General features: G+C 46.0%; 1 long non-coding RNA gene across 1 annotated transcript in view; it reads right to left on the bottom strand.

Moving 5' to 3' along the window:
- Positions 1 to 2,729: 2,729 nt before the first annotated feature.
- The window catches only part of LOC149979492 (uncharacterized), a 41,277-nt gene continuing 31,434 nt past the window's right edge, over positions 2,730 to 12,572 (bottom strand). Inside the window, exon 2 of the long non-coding RNA XR_016484353.1 lies at positions 2,730 to 4,414. This is a non-coding gene — a long non-coding RNA (uncharacterized LOC149979492). The remainder of the gene's footprint in view (positions 4,415 to 12,572) is intronic.

A 12,572-nucleotide genomic window follows, 5' to 3' on the forward strand; every position in this document is an offset into this window, starting at 1 on the left:
AGACTGAACGACTGGGTCACGTCCATAGATACAGAACAAAAAGACTGAACGACTGGGTCACGTCCATAGATACAGAACAAACAGACTTAACGACTGGGTCACGTCCATAGATACAGAACAAACAGACTGAACAACTGGGTCACGTCCATAGATACAGAACAAACAGACTTAACGACTGGGTCATGTCCATAGATACAGAACAAACAGACTTAACGACTGGGTCACGTCCATAGATACAGAACAAACAGACTTAACGACTGGGTCACGTCCATAGATACAGAACAAACAGACTGAACGACTGGGTCACGTCCATAGATACAGAACAAACAGACTGAACGACTGGGTCGGGTCCATAGATACAGAACAAACAGACTTAACGACTGGGTCACGTCCATAGATACAGAACAAACAGACTTAACGACTGGGTCGGTCCATAGATACAGAACAAACAGACTTAACGACTGGGTCACGTCCATAGATACAGAACAAACAGACTTAACGACTGGGTCACGTCCATAGATACAGAACAAACAGACTTAACGACTGGGTCACGTCCATAGATACAGAACAAACAGACTTAACGACTGGGTCACGTCCATAGATACAGAACAAAACAGACTGAACGACTGGGTCGCTTCTCTGGCAACCAAACCGATAGAACGAACGACCAGCCGGCTTGGGTAGCAACCCTAGATTTGTGTTGAGACTATATCTTGTGGAAGGATGAAATAGTATGAATAAATGCATCAAAATAACGTTTTTAATGAAAATGTGTCATTCATTATTGGAATACGTTAGTAACCCGTTGTATAAAAGTGAAAATGCCCCCGAAGCCGTTGTTTGGAGGCAAAACCGTGCCAATATATCCTCCAAACACCGCCTTCTCGGGCATTATCACTTAAAAGGTCATTTCAAGACACCAACAAAGCGGAATTCCTTCTTTTGTTGCTTCCGATGGGTCTTTTGTGGGAACTTAATGTGCACTGTTACAATGAATGCATGAAAATGTGCAGACTGAAACAGTGCTACAAGGAGCCTCAGTGTGGCCCTCTTTGCCCATGACAGTGGCTATAGAATAACTTCTCTTTTGGAGACTTATGAGGCTCCATCGTGCCAGTATGGACCTGCCATTGAGTAAATCCGAAGCCCATCTTGAAACAAATGACAAAATCTATCGCCCTGGGCCCTGTGCGTCTTAACAGCTATGATGTGGAAGCCATCGCTGTCCACAAAATATGATAAAACCCACGCCGTAATAGGATTCATAAACATGCCCAAATACAATTTGTTGAGATGTATTTCAGGAAAAGACAATCATTTACAACTTCTGAGGGGGATTTAGAATAAGTATGTTTGTATGCAAATCCGGGAAACACGTTTTATGTACTCGGCTTGCACAGATCATGAAAGCGCATTAGATTTATGGCAGTGTAGAGAGGGGTTGAAGGGGCGGGGTGGGGGAGAAGACTTGGGATTTATAGAGAGACCTTTTGGGGGGGCTTTGATTACTGCAGAATGAGCCCTGCTTTCATGCCTCTGACATTGAAAACAATCCTATTCACTTAGTCTGTTGGAGTTGGGCATCCCGGCACTCTAGCATGGGGATGGGAGCCTCGCCAACACGCTCTCTCTGTTGGCATGGACATAGACTAAGGAAGGGATGGAGGACAAAAGATTTCACCACAACTGCAGATGGTCTGCAAGCAATTGATATTGAACGTTATTTGTTTCTACTTAATAATACATCTTGTGAGGTTGTTTTTCAATCATGTTAATTTGACCGTTATTTGTCCAGATAAATCATTGGTAACTAATTCCGTGAATGACAGACATAGTTTACTGAATATAGCCACGTGTACCTCGAGACACACAAGTATCATTTACCTAACTTTCATTTGGGTAAGCTAGTAATGTTTAAGGGCTTATCAAATCCTCCAGTTAAGAAATAAAGGAAACTTGATCTGAGCCCTATAAAGATGCCACTTTAAATAGCGGAAGTCCTCCCCCACCTAATGGCTTGGCCTAATGTAAACAGAGCTTGAAAGTTTAATCTAATGAAATCCCATTTACAAAATCATTTTTTACCCATAAAGGGAGGAGAAACACCTGCCTCTTAAACTCATTTTGAGATGTCCCCCCCCCCCCCGGTGCGACGGAGCTGTTTTGCACAATGTGGCATGAATTTGAGCGTCTGCGACATGCAGCCTCCTCTTCCTCCATCTTTACCGGCGAAGAGGGGACTGGGGGTGACCCCGGATTTCAGAGGCCTTTGGAATGAGAGGTTCAAAGGAACTCCCCACAGCTTATATAAACCACACTGAATTGGCACAAAGAGGAAACTCAATTTGCAGGGAGCTGCACTGTATACATTTTATAGAGGAGCTTTTACTCATTAGGGACATATACTGCGCATTGCTCAAAGAGCAGGGTGTAGCTGCAGGAGGCCGTGTGTTGCTTCCATGCACAGCCTTGATGAGGACTGGGTTGGCTCTTCCTCCTTCAAATGACGGCCATGTTTGTTCGCCAAGGCAAGGGGATCGGTTTTAGCCCCTTCCCTAACAAAAATCTGCTTAGAAGGTGTAATCCTATCTAGTATGCATATAGCCGTCTTCAGGCGTAGTTGCGCGGGGAAAACAGCCAAAGATGCTGTGTCAAATGAAATGTACGTGTAGAATTTTTTTTTGTTTTGGACCAGAGCAAAATAAAATGAATTGTGACTGGGAATCGAGTTTAAAGGCTGTCATAATGATTTTATTTAAACCGGATTTGGGAACAAAAAGCCAGCTACAGCAATATGACAAAAACATCTTAGAATTGGTTCATTTACAAAATACACCAGCTTAGGAACCTTCGTCAAAAGTAAATGCCTTGTTGTTCTCAGTGAAGAGAGCAAATATAAAATTACCCACCTTGCTATTTCAAATATCTATGTAAAAACCTTTAATTACATCAAGCAAGCATTTAAATGTTGTCTCTTTGCCTTTCATTGTGTTTTTTGTTTAACATTTTTATTACCAAAATATGAGCCTACATAACATACAACCCTTCACAACCCAAATAAAATATATATTAAGATACCAGTGGTTACAATAGAAACTAATAGAAATGAGATCATCTTTGATATTATCATGTCTTAGAGTCCACCTGGCTCCCGCTTTGCCTTTTTACAGTTCCAGTGACCTCTGACCTCAACGTACCAGCCAATGCCCGCCATCATACTAGTTTCTTTGTGTCCTCTTTTCCCCTTCTCCTTTTTCTCCTCCTTTATATAAAGGCAGATTAATGACAGCTAATAATATCTGATGTTCCTGGACATTGGCCCAGAAATGAAAAGCATTCCCGATAGGTTGCTGAAGTGTCACCACTAACAAATTCACCAGTGCTGCGTTAGCCTGTAAATGAGAGTTGGGAAATATACTAAATCAGTATTGGGCAAGACGGATGGAGCAAAAGGAAAGAAAAATATCCTTTTGTACTGTCGTAATGTGGAGGAGGAAGGGGATTAAAATGGTCCGTTTCTCCTCTCCAACATCCCTCTCCGGGAGGGAATCTGGACAGGTTACCTTTATGGTAACATTATTCCTTGACTGGCTGGTGGCAGCGTTTCATTACACCCCGGTCTAACGTTGAAATATTTTCAGCCAAATGTCAGCGTATGCAAATGAGGCCGAGGGCCCCGTTCACATGTCATGCTTTGTTAAAAGGTGTTCCAACCTTTCTGCTTTCTTTCCCCATACAGAAGAATATACTTTACATCCAGCATCCCAAGATGCTATGCGAAATCAATCACTATAGTTTAATATAGCAGAGTTGTATTCATATTCGTAATATGCTCATCAAATAATGTCCTGGGAGACTATTTTAACATAAGAAGATAATTAAATCAATATTACCAGCAGTGAAGGTGGGCTATAACAACAGCATGCTAGCGTGATTCAACATTTATGCAAAATAACAAACCTAAACTCCCAGTATAATGTTTTGGCTGGTGCCATCCACACTGGGCCCTGTGGCTACAGCAGTGAGTAGAAGTAAAGGGACACCCCCCGCCCCCCCCCGCTCCATTCATAGCCCCCTGTGCCCAGTGGCTCAAAGCGACTAGTCGACCAGTCATCCTCAATCTGACAGCGAGGACAGCTCAGAGCGTCAGAGCTAACGCTATCCAGGCACTAAACACCACCCACTGATCACTATTCTAGCAGCGTTGCGCTGAAGAACAGACAAAGGGCTATGGCTTCTTGGTTTGCAGCGTGATGCGATGGCAGCAGTCTGATGTATGCAGGCGGTGGTAAATAATTCCCCACTTCTGAGGGCTCGTCCAGGATCTGTTGCGTTGTTACTTCTCTTCACTTCTGCTATCGTAAAAATAATTGTATCCACCAGAGGAAGAGAGAAGCCAAGTCTTGGTTCATACCTAAAGCATGGGCGAGAGAAAGAGGGAGGTTCATGAATTCTGGATGCTTTCTGTGTATGAAGAGAGCTGCAATACTCCCATATTCAGGAGCCAGCCCTACGTTCTGACTCCACTCTGTATCTCTGTACAGGAAGTACTCTGTAGGGGGCCTATCAGTCGAATGGAAATGACATTCACACTCGCACCACTGCTGTCTACATTATGTAACAGCTGAGAATTGGGGCCAGGATATCTAAGTTTGATAGCATTGAAAATGTGAACATGTCGGCGCTGATCTGAATTTGATGAGTTCAACAGAAGAAATATTCACTTTTGAACGTATAATGAGAATGGTAAACAGGTTAAGGTTGGATAGAATTTTGAGAATTTTTGGGAGGCTCTTTAATACCTGAAGACAGAGACTGGTGAAATTGGTATAAAAACCGTTAACAATAATTTACTCTGTCCTCGTAGCTGAAGAGCGTTCCGTCATTTGTTACACTACAATAATAATGACAATAACAATATAGTAAATTAAGTTAAATTAAGAGGAAAGTGACGAGTTTCCTGAGAGAGCCACTGAAATCTACATGCAAATCACACATCTACAATATAGGAATGTTAAGTTTTTTTTTTATTGGATTCAATTATCAAACAGGGTGGATAATCACAATGTTATTGGAAACTCAATTCCAGAGGCCCATGTCTGGAAAACCGCAGAATTTAAACAAGTCTGCCTTGAACTATGGATTATCACGATATTACATCTTCACTTTGATTCAGTCCAAAGACAAACATCTACAGTCACTGGTACACTCCCTGGCCCCTGGATTATTCATGGTTCTCTCAGTCACTGGTACACTCCCTGGCCCCTGGATTATTCATGGTTCTCTCAGTCACTGGTACACTCCCTGGCCCCTGGATTATTCATGGTTCTCTCAGTCACTGGTACACTCCCTGGCCCCTGGATTATTCATGGTTCTCTCAGTCACTGGTACACTCCCTGGCCCCTGGATTATTCATGGTTCTCTCAGTCACTGGTACACTCCCTGGCCCCTGGATTATTCATGGTTCTCTCAGTCACTGGTACACTCCCTGGCCCCTGGATTATTCATGGTTCTCTCAGTCACTGGTACACTCCCTGGACCCTGGATTATTCATGGTTCTCTCAGTCACTGGTACACTCCCTGGCCCCTGGATTATTCATGGTTCTCTCAGTCACTGGTACACTCCCTGGCCCCTGGATTATTCATGGTTCTCTCAGTCACTGGTACACTCCCTGGCCCCTGGCCCCTGGATTATTCATGGTTCTCTCAGTCACTGGTACACTCCCTGGACCCTGGATTATTCATGGTTCTCTCAGTCACTGGTACACTCCCCGGCCCCTGGATTATTCATGGTTCTCTCAGTCACTGGTACACTCCCTGGCCCCTGGATTATTCATGGTTCTCTCAGTCACTGGTACACTCCCTGGCCTCTGGATTATTCATGGTTCTCTCAGTCACTGACTGGTACACTCCCTGGCCCCTGGATTATTCATGGTTCTCTCAGTCACTGGTACACTCCCTGGCCCCTGGCCCCTGGATTATTCATGGTTCTCTCAGTCACTGGTACACTCCCTGGCCCCTGGCCCCTGGATTATTCATGGTTCTCTCAGTCACTGGTACACTCCCTGGCCCCTGGATTATTCATGGTTCTCTCAGTCACTGGCCCCTGGCCCCTGGATTATTCATGGTTCTCTCAGTCACTGGTACACTCCCTGGACCCTGGATTATTCATGGTTCTCTCAGTCACTGGTACACTCCCTGGCCCCTGGATTATTCATGGTTCTCTCAGTCACTGGTACACTCCCTGGCCCCTGGATTATTCATGGTTCTCTCAGTCACTGGTACACTCCCTGGCCTCTGGATTATTCATGGTTCTCTCAGTCACTGACTGGTACACTCCCTGGCCCCTGGATTATTCATGGTTCTCTCAGTCACTGGTACACTCCCTGGCCCCTGGCCCCTGGATTATTCATGGTTCTCTCAGTCACTGGTACACTCCCTGGCCCCTGGCCCCTGGATTATTCATGGTTCTCTCAGTCACTGGTACACTCCCTGGCCCCTGGATTATTCATGGTTCTCTCAGTCACTGGTGCACTCCCTGGACCCTGGATTATTCATGGTTCTCTCAGTCACTGGTACACTCCCTGGACCCTGGATTATTCATGGTTCTCTCAGTCACTGGTACACTCCCTGGCCCCTGGATTATTCATGGTTCTCTCAGTCACTGGTACACTCCCTGGCCCCTGGATTATTCATGGTTCTCTCAGTCACTGGTACACTCCCTGGCCTCTGGATTATTCATGGTTCTCTCAGTCACTGGTACACTCCCTGGCCCCTGGATTATTCATGGTTCTCTCAGTCACTGGTACACTCCCTGGCCCCTGGATTATTCATGGTTCTCTCAGTCACTGGTACACTCCCTGGCCCCTGGCCCCTGGATTATTCATGGTTCTCTCAGTCACTGGTACACTCCCTGGACCCTGGATTATTCATGGTTCTCTCAGTCACTGGTACACTCCCTGGCCCCTGGATTATTCATGGTTCTCTCAGTCACTGGTACACTCCCTGGCCCCTGGATTATTCATGGTTCTCTCAGTCACTGGTACACTCCCTGGCCTCTGGATTATTCATGGTTCTCTCAGTCACTGGTACACTCCCTGGCCCCTGGATTATTCATGGTTCTCTCAGTCACTGGTACACTCCCTGGACCCTGGATTATTCATGGTTCTCTCAGTCACTGGTACACTCCCTGGACCCTGGATTATTCATGGTTCTCTCAGTCACTGGTACACTCCCTGGCCCCTGGATTATTCATGGTTCTCTCAGTCACTGGTACACTCCCTGGCCCCTGGATTATTCATGGTTCTCTCAGTCACTGGTACACTCCCTGGACCCTGGATTATTCATGGTTCTCTCAGTCACTGGTACACTCCCTGGCCCCTGGATTATTCATGGTTCTCTCAGTCACTGGTACACTCCCTGGCCCCTGGATTATTCATGGGTTTCTCTCAGATGTATTATACATACACAAGTGATTCTATGCTGATTGCCGCAGGCTAGGAGACACAGACATATAATGAATTATATTATATACACATGCATTTTGTACGATTCGGTCAAACACTAAGGTATTTCCCTACGTGTGATTACTATTGTCGTCAATAGTTTTCCCTCATAATTTTTTTCCATTATTACTGTTAATATTGTTCATATTATTGTTTCACTTCTCTGTTTCTCTGTTTCTCTGTTTCTCTGGGGCTTTTTGTGGTGAGATTGAATGGATGTGGCTGCCGTCATTCTGGAATAAATCATGTCATTCACAGACGTGGGCCATGACATTAATACATAAAAATCCATGCTCATATATACAGAAAATGACTTTAGAATTAAACACCAGTCTACAGGTCGGGCATGGGGAAGGAGATAAGAGAATTAATTCATTAAATATATTAATGAAATATCCCTTCTCCTCAGCGCAGGTCGTGGACAACCACACGTTGGAATATCACAACATTTAAAGGTTGATGGTAAAGGGACATTATGTTTTTCTTCATTGGGCCATTTTCTCTCTATTGTAGTTGGCTGGAGCATAATTCCAAATATAATTTATATTTGTACTGGGAGCGTCATGCTCGGTTTGGTTATCAAATGCCCCCCACACTTTAAGGTCCAATATCACGATACATGCCCACGATTGTGGAAATGCATTTACAATCAGAGCCCTCTCCTTATACACATCATCTGAGCAAGCAGTGCAGTGAGAGAGCCATGTGCTGCATGTGTATGCCCCTGGCTGGCATTATTAAATACACCCAGAGCTCTGGGTATTAGCTAAAGCGCTCTCTCTCTCTCTCTCTCTCTCTCTCTCTCTATCTCTCTCTCTCTCTCTCTCTCACTTTCTCTCTCTCTCTCGCTCTCTCTCTCTTTCTCTCTCTCTCTCGCTCTCTCTCTCTCTCTCGCTCTCTCTCTCTCTCTCTCTCGCTCTCTCTCTCGCTCTCTCTCTCTGTGTGTGTAAGCCAGGCACCCAACTTTGTGAGTTTCAGTCCCCCCCCCCCCCCCCCGTCCCCAGTCTGTTCCCTCAGCACCAATGCCATGGTAGAGGCTGTTCCACATCCCCAGAAACGACTTCAATCCCACATTATCTGGGGAGTGCACATTGCCTCTCAAAAGGGTTTAATTTATTTGTGCCTGTTTCAGGCCTAGATTAAAGTTTAATTGGCACTGATTGACAGCTCCCAAGTTTGTACTAATTCTCCTTATCGGGAGTCCTTACTGTGTTGCTGAGGGCAACGTGAAGGCTGTGTGGCTCCTTACTGTGTTGCTGAGGGCAACGTGAAGGCTGTGTGAGTCCTTACTGTGTTGCTGAGGGTAACGTGAAGGCTGTGTGAGTCCTTACTGTGTTGCTGAGGGCAACGTGAAGGCTGTGTGGGTCCTTACTGTGTTGCCGAGGGTAACGTGAAGGCTGTGTGGCTCCTTACCGTGTTGCTGAGGGCAACGTGAAGGCTGTGTGAGTCCTTACTGTGTTGCTGAGGGCAACGTGAAGGCTGTGTGGGTCCTTACTGTGTTGCTGAGGGTAACGTGAAGGCTGTGTGGCTCCTTACCGTGTTGCTGAGGGCAACATGAAGGCTGTGTGGGTCCTTACTGTGTTGCTGAGGGCAACGTGAAGGCTGTAGTGTAGCGGTACCCACACACACATGTGCACATGCGTACACACATACATAGTCAACTTGGTAATCACTTTTTTTGAAATTGGCCAATATGTTACCTGAGACAATGTGTTTGAATGTGTGTGTGTGTGTGTGTGTGTGTGTGTGTGTGTGTGTGTGTGTGTGTGTGTGTGTGTGTGTGTGTGTGTGTGTGTGTGTGTGTGTGTGTGTGCACGTTTCCCTTTGGATTGCGAGTAATTAGACATACGTCAGTTTGTTTACTGCAGAATTGAATTGATTGGTACATGTGGAGCCATCATGTGTCGAGCATCAGTTGCATTTCAAACAGTGTCTCTAAACGATGTATGTGAGTTAACGGAATAACACCAATTTACAAGTATAATTGTCCTGTCAAGATAAAAAAAAAAAAATACTATCGAGGGAGAAATAACTGGAAGAAACACATTGCTGGATGTTTGTTGTTGATTCATTGCAGCATACATCATTATAAAGTGCATTACCGTAGAGAATAGTGAGTGTATTTCCATAAGTATGTGTTTATGCCGAAGTGATATACAACCGTAAATAACAGAGATAATCCGTGTGTGATCAACCAGAGTCTGAAGAGCCATCATCTATGACCTGTAATATTAGTAACAGCTATTGAAAGCTGCGGTTGGATTTGAAAGGCCTCATTTAGCCGGGGCGGAGATGTGCGTGAAATAGTGTTCCTTTGCTCGTAAGTAACGTCGCTAATCCTCCACTACAGTGTATCTAGATATGTAACGTTCTGGTCCTAAAATGGGACACAGTGGATTAGGGAAGATCTCAGGGGAGTGAATGTACTCAAGCGAGTCACAGCCTTCACCCTTCACTCGACCATGATTGTGTTTAGTACACAAACTTCTCTATTGTTATTGATGGTTTATGAAGTGTACTCTGACGTTTATTGAACTTGTGTGTTTACAACAGTTTTATTTGACTCATAATAGTTTGTGATTTAAAAAGTCAGGGCTGACTAACAGTCAACATACCAACGACAGACCACGTCATCAAACGATGTGTCACTGATGTGAAGGACACAATGCTTTTGGCTTGTGTTGCTAAGGGAGAGGTGAGCAAGAGGGAATTCACACACATACACACACACACACACACACACACACACACACACACACACACACACACACACACACACACACACACACACACACACACACACACACACACACACACAGTGTGGATGTGGGAGGGGGTGGTAAGGGTAAACCACGGCCCATGGAAAACAGTTTCTCACCTGCCAGAGTAAATCTGGAATTAGGTAGGTAATGTGAGTGGATTGCTGCACCCAGCTGGGAACAATAGGCTCTCTTGATGTTAACAGAGTGTTAATGCACATTCTGTGCTGACCAGTGATACCTGCCTCCCTCTGCCGGCTACCTACACTACCTGGACTTGAATTAGAGGGGCGAGAAACCACACACACCTGCTGTCTCGGCTATGAAAAGCCAACTGACATTTACTCCTGATGTACTGACCTGTTGCACCCTCTACAACCACTGTGATTATTATTTGACCCTGTTGGTCATCTATGAACGTTTGAACATCGTAATGGTATATATTTAGATGTAATATCTGGCCTTAATGGTCATATACTCTTATAATCTCCACCCGGCACAGCCGGAAAAGGACTTGCCACCCCTCAGAGCCTGGTTCCTCTCTAGGTTTCTTCCTAGGTTCCTTCCTTTCTAGGGAGTTTTTCCCAGTCACTGTGCTTCTACACCTGCATTGCTTGCTGTTTTGGGTTTTAGGCTGGGTTTCTGTACAGCACTTTGTGACATCTGCTAATGTAAAAAGGGCTTTATAAATACATTTGATTGATTGATCAGTGTGCATATACACATACACACAGGTATGCACATGCGAATATGCATGCATACACACACCCATACCCACCCACCCACCCCTCGGGGTGGAGGCGGTTCATTTCACACTCCTGTTGTTTCATATAGCCCTGCTGGGGGAACGCCTGGGAAACCAACCAGGGCCTCATGGCTTCCCGACCTGTCGGTTGATCCAGTGTATTACCCAGTGTATTACCCAGTGTATTACCCAGTGTATTACCCAGTGTATTACCCAGGGTATTACCCAGGGTATTACCCAGTGTATTACCCAGTGTATTACCCTTACCCAGTGTATTACCCAGTGTATTACCCAGTGTATTACCCAGTGAATTACCCAGTGTATTACCCAGTGTATTACCCAGTGTATTACCCAGTGTATTACCCAGTGTATTACCCAGAACACATCACTTAGCAAGTGTGCTGTTTGTGAACGTGTCCCCGGAGCATCACACATCTAGAGAAGGAGATGAGGGATGGGGGGAGGGGGTTCATGGCTGACGGACGGAGGAATAGAGGAATGGGGGAGGGGGTTCACGGCTGACGGACGAAGGGATAAAGGGATGGATGGGTAGTTAATTTGAGCTGCGGGTTCTGACAGGGACGGAGGGGGTAGTTAATTTGAGCTGCGGGTTCTGTCAGGGACAGAGGGGTAAATGGGTTTGAGGAGCTAGTTAATTTGAGGTGCGGGTTCTGACAGGGACGGAGGGGGTAGTAAATTTGAGCTGCGGGTTCTGTCAGGGACGGAGGGTTAAATGGGTTGGAGGAGATAGTTAATTTGAGCTGCGGGTTCAGACAGGGACAGAGGGGTAAATGGGTTGGAGGGGGTAGTTAATTTGAGCTGCGGGTTCTGACAGGGATGAGGGGGTAGTTAATTTGAGCTGCGGGTTCTGACAGGGACGGAGGGGGTAGTTAATTTGAGCTGCGGGTTCTGACAGGGATGAGGGGGTAGTTAATTTGAGCTGCGGGTTCTGACAGGGACGGAGGGGGTAGTTAAATTGAGCTGCGGGTTCTGACAGGGACAGAGAGGTAAAGGGGTTGGAGGGGGTGATGTGTGTGTCAAGTGTGAATGGTCTGTCATTCTGCCTCTGTGCCGGGATGGCTTAAAGAACTCCTCTATAGGCACTCCATCGGTGCCAGCTAATTTCACCAGACACCGCCTCACCGCTGACAACCACAGCCTCGCCGCAAATCAGCATGCATCAGACTCAATCAGAGAGGGACGTGATGGGACACTCCCCAACACCCAATCTATAGACCTACCACTCTCCATCCTATCCCCCAGCACTGAGCACTGTCATCCCACGATGGGCACCTGATCTTGGGCAGAGCGAGGGGAAGAGAGGGGATGGATGGCCCTATCCCCTGCCTGACCTCCACGTGCTAAGCGGTGGGTCTGATGGTGGTGTCACCTCTGTCACACCTGAGGGACGGTTATCAACACCCATACAAACACAACCTCCGGCCTCCACCCAGAAGGGTTCCCACCCTCTTCTCTTCTACTCTCATCTCCACGCCACTGCTGCCAAAGCTCTATTTTCAGGGCGAGATGACAAAATCAAAAGTCCTGCTGATGTCCGTGTTG

This window comes from Oncorhynchus mykiss, chromosome 11 (assembly GCF_057628025.1).
Source record: "Oncorhynchus mykiss isolate SJ-2025 chromosome 11, ASM5762802v1, whole genome shotgun sequence".
Classification (NCBI taxonomy): domain Eukaryota; kingdom Metazoa; phylum Chordata; class Actinopteri; order Salmoniformes; family Salmonidae; genus Oncorhynchus; species Oncorhynchus mykiss.